This window comes from Aulonocara sp. 'chitande type north' Nkhata Bay, linkage group LG13 (assembly GCF_057382095.1).
Source record: "Aulonocara sp. 'chitande type north' Nkhata Bay isolate Kocher_YH1m ecotype deep benthic linkage group LG13, A_spYH_male_GT1.1, whole genome shotgun sequence".
NCBI classification, from domain to species: domain Eukaryota; kingdom Metazoa; phylum Chordata; class Actinopteri; order Cichliformes; family Cichlidae; genus Aulonocara; species Aulonocara sp. 'chitande type north' Nkhata Bay.
Genome location: NC_141356.1, coordinates 5,871,993 through 5,882,179, shown reverse-complemented (window position 1 = coordinate 5,882,179; position 10,187 = coordinate 5,871,993). Strand labels below are relative to the sequence as shown.

Sequence of the window (10,187 nt, the reverse complement as noted above, 5' to 3'; positions counted from 1 at the left end):
TGTTTCATCTTCAATCACCTCTTTCCACTCTCTTTGTGTGATAAACCACTCTGTTTATTAGTTAACACAGAGTGGTGCCATTAATTAATGCTCTAGATCTTATTTTATCATATGGCATAGAAACTGAACATTTAACAGTGTTTCTGATCATTTCCTAATAATATTTAAATTTAAATTTAGTTGACTGCAGAGCAGTGGGAAGCAGATTTCATCACAGTAGATGTCTTTCTGAAAGTGCTGTAACTAAGTTTCAGAATATAATCCACCCATAGTTATCATCTTCAATGGCCTGTGCCAACACAGAGCAGAGCAGCTACCTGAACGCTACACAAATAGAGGTCGATTATCTTGTTAATGATCTCCAGCTTACAAGTTAATAACTCGTAAACTGGAGAGGAAATGGCGTATCACAAATTTAGAATTTCATCATTTAGCCTGGAGAAATAGTTTGCTGCTTTATAAGAACGCCCTACATAAAGCTAGAACATCTTACTGTTCATCACTGATTGAAGAAAACAAGAACAACCCCAGGTTTCTCTGTAGCCAGGCTGACAAAAAGTCAGAGCTCTGTTGAGCCGACCATTCCTTTAACGTTAGCTAGTAATGAATTCATGAACTTCTTCACAAATAAAAATTTAACCATTAGACAAAAAAATACTCATAATCATCTCACAGATGTAACATTATCTACAGCTACCTTTAGTACCACTGATATTCCCTTGAGAGTCCCTGTAACAGGGCGGCCCTTAGCAGCTGGAAACACAGTGAGATGGACCAAGGCAAGTGTAGTGGAACAAAAAGTATTTATTTGCCATACAGCTCTCCTTACAAACAATTCACTCGTCGAGCTTCTTCACAGCACAATCCACCCTCTCTAATGACAACTGGCAGCCTTGAATATGTTCAGCTGTCACAGACTAAACCATTCTTCCACTCTCAGGTAAATTCTTAAATCCCAACCTTCCACCACAGTATACAATATATCAATTTGAATAAAAAAAATACAGAAATACACTTCACGTTTTTATATTAATAAATATTTCACACTTTAATTTTACACCAAACCCAATATTATAAAAACCCAGAAACCCAAGCACAACAAGATTCACCACACTCTCTTAACCCACAGTCGCTCCCGGAACCTTTAAATGGTGTCTGGACCCCAGGGGAAGCATTTGCCCAAACACCTTGGAGAGAACAGGTGAGTAATCACATCATACAGTCACTTCTTAGTGCCCCCCTTAATTCTGGATTTTGCATACACATTTGCATTAGTTCCCCTTAATAGCATTCCTTATTTTCTCTCAATCACCATTCCCTTTTCTTTTCACAGACACCTGTTTTGAGGTGAAGACTAGTGAACAGCGAAACAGCAGTGTGACCACGTTCCATACATTCACAGGCTGAAAGAAAAGGTTTGTTACTGGTATCTGAAGTCTGGCTTTGAACCAAATCGGTGGTCTTCATATCACCCAAAATGAATACTCAGTACATGCTGGCTATGAGAGTATCACAGGACTCAAAGCATGAGATGTGGTCATCTGTTTTAGCGAGTCTTAGCTTTAGTGTTTCCTAATACATCTTTATTAGAAACCTTGAGCTTGGATTCAGGAAACCTCGATATATTGTTCAACATCCTAATGCATTTTGGGCTAATTTGTTATGAAAAATACCAGCTCTTCCCTTTTCTGTATGGTATCCGATATGAATTACAGAATTCATAAAAGACAGCGACTGCTGCAGAAAATTGCAGTTTTTATAGCGAGCCTTCAGATCAGATTTGCACAATAAAAACCACTTTATTGCTTCCCATGTGCCACATAGCATGTTGGTCAAGCGCTTTGACATATGACTCTCTAACAGAAGTCACACTACACTATCAAACAAATGAATCCTTAGGAGCCATGATTGAAAGACTCCTGACATGCCTCCATTTTTCCAAGAATGCAGTCCTATAAACTAATTTTTTGACACAAGTCTTAACCAGATAATTGTTAAGGTTTTGCATTGGACAGAGTAGTCTTTGTCCAATGCAATGCTGTAGACAACTTTTCTGATAAATTAATTTTGGTGTTCTTGCCTTTGAGTCAGCCTTCGGAAGTTCAACTAAAAATTGAAAAATTACTTTGTTTAGTCAAGACTCGCCTCTTCAGAGACACCAACAATTATAGAGCCAAAACATCTGACCCAGTAGGATGTGTGAATGAGTTTAAAAATAATCGTGTCTGCAAAGATGAAAGAGAAGAAAGTGGGCATAAAATGGAAAATGCTCTTGGCCTCATGTTTAGGCAGTCACGCCTGCTGGCAGGTAACGGGGCACAGTGACTATTTAACACCCCAATGTAAAAACAATACATGTCAGGAAGCAGGGAATTACACGCTCAACAACTGCAGAAGCCTTTCGGATGAGAGGTGAAACGTCTTCAAGCAACTTAAAGAAGTACAGATGTTTTTCCTTCCAAACACTTTGTATGAGTCTATACTGCACTGGTATCAATATAAATAAATATGATAAAGTTGGTACCTTTGTGGATGGGCTGCAGCACACAGTAATGCAGCAGACCATATCGGTAATCTCTAAAGCAAATGATGTCTTTGTAGAGGCAAACGACAGAGGTTAGAATATTGTAAGCAAAAATTTAAGCTTTGCTAGCTTACTGGTGGTTTTCTCCTTCTGCTCCCATACCTAGTTTAAAGAAGGTGACATAAATATAGTGATCAAGCAAGTTGAACACAGAAAGCAAAAATAAAAAAGTTGTTTCAGGAAATGATTCCATTTGGAAACATTATGTTCAGTCTTAATGTCGTTCGCTACTCATTTTCATCATAGTTTCATCAAACTTTTCTTCTTAGGAAAACAAAATGATAACTAAATAAAAACAAATTCATGTGAACGAAAACTAATATGAAATTAATTAATTATTAATTAATCAACACTTTCATAGACTAATAAAAACGGTCCTCATGAAAACACACGAAATGTCGATGCCTGGGAGGAAGACTGGATTAAAAAGTATGGATACATTTGATGTTTGATGTCAAGGAATATAAACCGTGTGCAACAAACTTTTACACTTCGTATTGTAGTGAACTAATTAAAATTTAGCTTTAGTCTCCTGTTATCTTATGATATTTAGTTGACTAAAATTAGACTAAAACTAAATGATGTTTTAGTCAGAAGACTGTGGTTTCAACTAAATCAACAATTGCTCTCAGAATTAACACGACTGTGACCCAGCTTTTACCCCTCAGAAGTAAAAAGCAGATAGGATAGGGTATACCATGGCGATCCCCAAAATTGAATGTGTTCACATTTAATTTATTGGGATATAAATGCACTATACAGGAATTACAAGTAATCTTTTTTTAATTCAGTGAATTTCAAAAGCAAACAAAAATGGCAGAAAGGGCGGCAGCCTCTCTTTTCTCTCTTAAAAAGCAAAGACTTGCTAACAGACTTCAGTAATAGCTAAAAATACAGTCCCCGAAAGATTGATGATGTGAGAAAAATCCACAAAAGATAATAAAATGATGAAAGAAAAAACTGTACCATGAGTAATGTGTGCTTTTCGGTGACCTTATAGATCATATAACCTCAAAGACTCGGCAGAAATTTATTCTTGCTGTCATCACCCTCGGGAAAATGTCCATATGCTTGCATGTGTGCTGCTGCTTGGTACGTTTTTGTGCATTTATCATATCATCATGTCTCCATCTAACATTTAGGTCATGTAGCGGGTTTCTTTTCTAAGCAGCTTTGGAGGAGTTTGCATGTATACTGGACATACTGGGCTGGGCAAATGGAGAGCAAATGCAACATTGATTAAGTTATAAGCTTAAATCATATTGATTAACTTTGTTACTCTGTTTGCTTTTTAGCTGACAGCCAGTGCCAAGCCGTGCTACCTTTTTCCTACATGGCTGTTCCAGCATTGCCATTGTGATCCAAATAGTTTGTTTTTGCACCACGGGGTGGAAAAGCACCAAATAAGTTTTCCTAACCAAACTCCTGTCACCACCTAGAACTAGTAGATGTTTGTGGTTGTGTACTCTCTGACAGTTTGATGTTTACTTCCATTTCCTATTTGTGTTTAAAATTGTTTAACACAGTTATAGAACACCATGCAACAAACTTAATGGGATAATTACTGTTGATAAATGTTGTTTGATTATTTTTTTTTATGAAAAGTAAGTGCTTAAAAATTATTTTATCATCTAAATTCTGGTTTTTTTTTTTGGTTTTTGTTCAGATGTTTTAAAGGTTTTCCCTTCAGTAAAAGGTACAAAAAGTTGTTTTTCTACTCCAGATTGAAAATTATCACCAGTCTTTACTGGTTAAAACATGGGAAGCTGTGAAGGCCTTATTAAGAGCCTACAGAGACCTTGTCTTGGTCCTGGGCCCTTGACCCAGCTTTTACCCCTCAGAAGTAAAAAGCAGATAGGATAGGATATACGATGGCGATCCCCAAAATTGAATCAGCATCCTCTTGAGTTATTTTACCTCCAAATTTTAGACTGTAATAACAAAATCCATGTAAACCCACTTTAGGCCAACTTCTTAATCATATCAGAGCAAGATCATAGTGAAGCCCTGAGCAATCACCAGATAACTGAAGAGAAAGTGGCCTTCTATTCTCCAGAACTCAGGGAGGTTGTTGCGGCTCCTCCAACCAACGGCCTCGGCAGCCTAAACATGAGGACGCTGATGACGCACAACAATAAACACATGAGATGCACTTCTGTACTATTTGCTCCTTTTATTCCACATTGTAGTGTCCACTATACAAATCAGTACATGGGATCAAACATGACACAAATGCACAGACTGCATGAATGCAACTCGCAAAACAGTACACCATGCCAAACTACAACATCTGACTATGGCATCAATTAGTGCATTAAACTATACATCAGGTTGTGGTCAAAATGACTCAAGCTGTGGTCAACAGAAAGTTTCCCCTCATGCTCACCCTACCTTTCAGCTCATCAACATCAGGTGTGGTGAACAAGTGAGTGCAACCACATGTATCATATAACACCCATGAATCACGCCCCACACCCGTGCACCAAGACAGTGTGTGCATTTAAACCAACCCTCTTAATCCAAAAAACTAACTACTCATATGGCTCCTACACAGGAAAAAAGGATGCATCAAGCTAAAAAAAAAAAAAAAAGCAGGACATAGAGAAATCAACAATAACTTCGGACGGAGGAAATGGGTCCACAAAGGATTAAAAAAGCAAAAAAGGATAAAAATGTTTTCAAGAAACTGGAAGATGCAGGAGGTCTTAGTAGCTGAGTTCAACCAGGAGCCAAAGGAAAGGGTTCAGAAGAAAAGGATTTGAGGAACCAAAAGCCTCAAACATTTCATCTCAGCTATGTTTACCTAGAAAGAAGCAATCTGGAGGCTACAAGAATAAGTTGCTTTTCCAGAGGTTGGACGACCTAAACAGTTACACATAAGCTTTCAGCTAAAAGCCAGATCATTACTAACAAACTGAGGGGGGGAAGGCGCAGGCCGTGGTTCAAGACAATAGACGTCAACAAGTGAAAAGTCACGTTTCTAGAACTACACAATGGAGGCTGTTGAGATTACAGAAGAAGAAACAAAATAATCAGCTTATAATAAGGACTTCCTCCCACATGAGAAGATTTCGTCTTCAATGGAGAAGCATTGGGGACAGAAGGTCCCACGTTTATGCCCTGCAGGGTCAGAGCAGGTTTGGAAGCTGAACCTGAAAGCTGCTGGATTTGCCTGTGACGAATTATTTATTTATTGGCTGTCATTGCATATTGAAACATTTTTAATGGTCTCCACTGACCTGATCTTTAAATGTACATTTTTATAGAAAATATTACCCAGAACTACCGGTGGGTTGTATTCAGAGTAATGATTTCAGGATTTCTACAACACTGGCTCGCCTCTCATTTGACGTATGTGTAACATAGCGTGACAAAGACCAACGTCAGAGGAATGAGTCATGATAACAGCTTACACTTTAACTCCAAGTTCACAGTGAGATGAATTGTTCAAAATCATCATAGTTTTATATTCCTCACTCTGATTTGTTTCCTTTTGCTTAAACATCTGTTAGGTAGGCGAGCAGTACGCGACGCATAGATGACCTATGACAGCGTCAATATCATTTCTGCACTTTCAGCATCAGCTAATTTTCCACTCCGGACCTTTTAGAGATCAAATAGACATGATCCTCCCTGCGTGTGCGTGTGCGTGATCTGAGTAGGTGAGAAAATTAAAAAAGAAAAAAAAAGATTTTGGTGGCTTCTTTTGATGATGCTCATCCTGGGACCTTTCTTCATATTCCAGTCTGCCAAATGGCATTACGTGTCTGTCTCCCAGTTTATTTGCCCGCTCCCTTATCTGTCACATGAAAGGCCCAGACAACCCCCCATCAGGAGTCGAATGATAATTGTCAGCGCTTTTCGAGAAAGACTCGGGTAAGGTAAATGGACTGGCATTTATACCCATTAGTTTACTGGCTGAGCAGGAAAAGATCACAACCTCAGCAATTTCTTTCATGCATAAGAAATAAAAAGCTGTGAGAGTTAAAAACAAAAAGATTTCCCTCATTTCACATCGATTTTACTAATTTAACTATTGAAATTCAATGTTGACCAAAAAAAGTTATTTAGTCTGTAGGGGAAGGGATATAATGGAAGAGTAGGACTTAACTGAACATTGTCTGTAAGCCAAATATGTCGGTGGTAATCAGACCTCAGCCTTTACCCCACATGTAGTTATCTTAATAATGTCCGTATGCCACACTTGGAACCTATATAAATGCTAATTGCTCTTTTGTAATTGTACACAATGCTGAATGATCACTGCATATGCTCACAATGTGCAGGACTCTCATGAAGCTGCAGCAACCTTTGCGATCCCACAGATAATGGCTTTGGTGTTGAACAGTTCATTTGTTGTAACCTTTTAGCACCATGTTGTATCAGAAAGCACAGCATTATGCTGTTCATTTGGTGTAATGTGACACTCACATGAACGGGCCTCAACTGGTTGGCCTGACCTTTCCAAACTACTCTCCAGGGGCAAGTTCTTAAATGTCGGATCAGTTCCTATTATGAGGAAAAAGCTATTCATGTCTTCCTTCTGGTTAGGCTCCTTTGGTATTGAGCAGGTATATGCTACATGCTAATCTACAGCAGAACTGTTATTATGACATTGAATCCACATTTTTGCAGAGATTTGGCCTTTCAAAGGCATGTGGTCCTAAACGTTTGATCAGCTGTAAAACAGCCTGTTTCAGTTTAAGTGTTGTTTTCAATAAATTGCATGCTCAAAAAATGTTTTGTCTCACTCCCATTTCTTCTTGTTGCATGTTGAAGCTCTTCTTGGAGTCCAAACAGAACCTCATAGATTTGAAAGAGAAATTCAGAAAACCCCTCCATAAATTGTGATGTACTTGGAAGACAGTGATTCAACTCTAAGACGACATGGTTGCTCAGTAACCTTGCTTTTATATATGAATATAACCAGAATACAACCAGTTGGCAATCAGTTGCGTTAAGTCCCTTCCAGCAAAGAGTTACGTTGCACCTGAGTTGAGCTCCTTGGCACAGATGGACTCAGATTGATTGCGACCTGTTGGAAATCTCTTTGCATTTATAAAATAAAACTTACTGAAATTATCACTTACTTGCAAACCTTCACCAGTCTGTGTAACGGTGATTGCATGCAGTCCACATCAGACCGCAACTATTTGGCTGCCTAAAACCAGGCAATCACCTTACAATGGAAAGTGGCCAAGCTACTATTGGACCACTTTTCAAGCGCTTCTTTGAAAAGATGCTCTTTGTAGGTCTTTGCTTTTTTAAAGTGAAGGACTTTCTCTGACAGATTTAACAGTGATAGCATTTATCATACAGATATGGATGTCATCATTTTACTAAACATTCATCATTTCATTAATACTAAATCATTTACATTAAAAACAAAAACTGAAAGGCTTTTTTTTCTTTTTAACCATCTGACTGTGGTCCAGCCTGAGCCGGACAGGAAAGGTGAAAACACTGATTTGATGAATGTAAGCTCTGCATGTAGCTGTGTGGAGCGTTTCAGTGTTGCTAAATGAGCGTGGCCCGAGGTGAAGAGTGTGATGGAGCAGCTGGCTGTCTGATGGGACCTTCAGCGCCGCTGGAAATCCAGACTGGATGCCTCTGATGCATGTCTCAGACTGCAGACACTTCCAGGAAAGCTGACCACCACATAACCCTCCCCACCTCCCTGCCCTGCCAAATGAAAGAACATGAATGTCTGCTTCATAAACAGGCATATGGTGATCTTAATGCCAAATGTGATAACTCTTCTTTCTAAAGCTGACTGAAATGGTCTGAAAAACGTACCGAAATCTGACAGGGAAACTAAAAAGATTGCTTACTTTGGTCACATTTCCTGGTTCCATTCACAAATTTGGTCATTGTTACACATTTGCAGTGGAACAGGACAACGTTAAAGCTAATGGCAGGTTAACTGAATAGCATTGAGTTATAATACAATATTCTTCTGGTAAATGCTTCCCAATGTTCCTGATAAGTGTTTGTGTTGATATCTGGCACACACACACAAATTTGGGTTTAATGTAACGGGATAGATTTTTCTTTTTTTGGTTCATTATTTCAACACATTTTTGATTGCAAACTACTTTAAAGTCCCCACTAAAGAGAAACAGCGGCAGAAACATCACAAGAACATTGATGCTAAGACACAGCCTCCACTGAAACCTCCCAGATTAATAGAAATTCTTTAAGGGCTAATATCCCGCTAACGCTACACCAAAATGCACCTGGAGCATTGTTATTCCAAGGTTACAAATTTTAGTTTTCCCCTAATGAGCCGTGCTGTGAATTTTACATCTAATGCAAATCATGTCAGTGAGGAAGGGGCGAAGACAGAATCCCTGATAGGAAGCCAGTCTCAGCTGTTCGCCTAGAGACTCATGAGGGCCAAGGAGATGTTGATCTGTCTGTGCTGAGAAAAACCATGTGTCACCTCGAAAAAACACCGCCCTCCCCCCTTCATCGCTCTGCAGCCACATGGGGACCAGATAGACGTGATGTTCTTCACTTCCTTCATCAGTATTACACAACCCACTTTGTTAAGGTTGTTCAAATAACACAAGGTCAGTTCTGCAACAAAATATGTGCTGGGCGTTCAGCTTATTCGTGTTGCATGTAGAATGGGCAGAATTGGAATTGGCTCCTGCAAAGGCGAGCTAACAATGTGCTGTTTTTCACACCAGAAATGTGTGTTTGAGGGTTTTTTCCATAATCTATCCTAAAAAAGAAAATTAAAAATTTAAAAAAAATTTAAAAAGACACATTAATTTTGAATTTTTGTTGCAGGCAACACTATTTGAAAGCTTTTGATAGCAGCAAGCCTGCAGCCCATTATTTCAAAGTTATGTTTTAAAATGAACTGTTAATGATTAGGTGAATATGTGTGTAAAATTCATGCTGGTTTCACCACCTTTAGATGGGGCAGAACTTCAGAATCAGAATACTTTATTAATCCCTAAGGAAATGATGTAGGTAACAGTGACAGTATCAGACTAAACTAATTAAATAATACAATATGTTACAAAGTTTACAAATGTAAGAAATAGCACTAATATATACAAATCGCTCAATTATAAATATCAAGAGTATTACAGAGGTGAAGTATATATGACTGACATTTAACTCTAACCTGTGAACTATGTCATTTGTTATTTTACTGTCGAGCGTGTGCAAAACAGTGTTTACAGTGTATTAGATGGAGGAGTTGTACAGGGAGATGGCCACGGGCAGGAATGATTTCCTGTGTCATTCAGTGATGCTTTTTGGTAATCTCAGTCTCTCACTGAACGTGCTCCTGTGGCGAGCCAGCAGGTCATGGACAACATCCGCCTCTCAACTTGTCACCATATAAGACAAAAAAGACAAAAAAGTTTTCCTGGCATGACTTTAAAGTTTAAAATAATAATAAAGTCCTTTTGGTGCTTCTGAATCTGAATCAAACAGGGAGCGAATCTAACATGTATACTTCATAAGGGACACTTGTACAGTGGCCCTGAGAGGCCAAACTGCAACTTAAGAAAACACCAGCAAAAGGAAAAATGCTGCAAAAGCACACAAAACACAAGGGAAATAGGAAAAACGAAAACAGAAATAG

General features: G+C 38.6%; 1 long non-coding RNA gene across 1 annotated transcript; it reads left to right on the top strand.

Annotated features, from left to right (window-relative positions):
- The first annotated feature begins 1,329 nt into the window (after nt 1-1,329).
- On the top strand, nt 1,330-4,241 carry LOC147315525 (uncharacterized). The gene is made up of 3 exons (XR_015124337.1): nt 1,330-1,415; nt 3,585-3,676; nt 3,880-4,241. It is a non-coding gene; the product is annotated as an uncharacterized LOC147315525 (long non-coding RNA).
- Nucleotides 4,242-10,187: the final 5,946 nt, after the last annotated feature.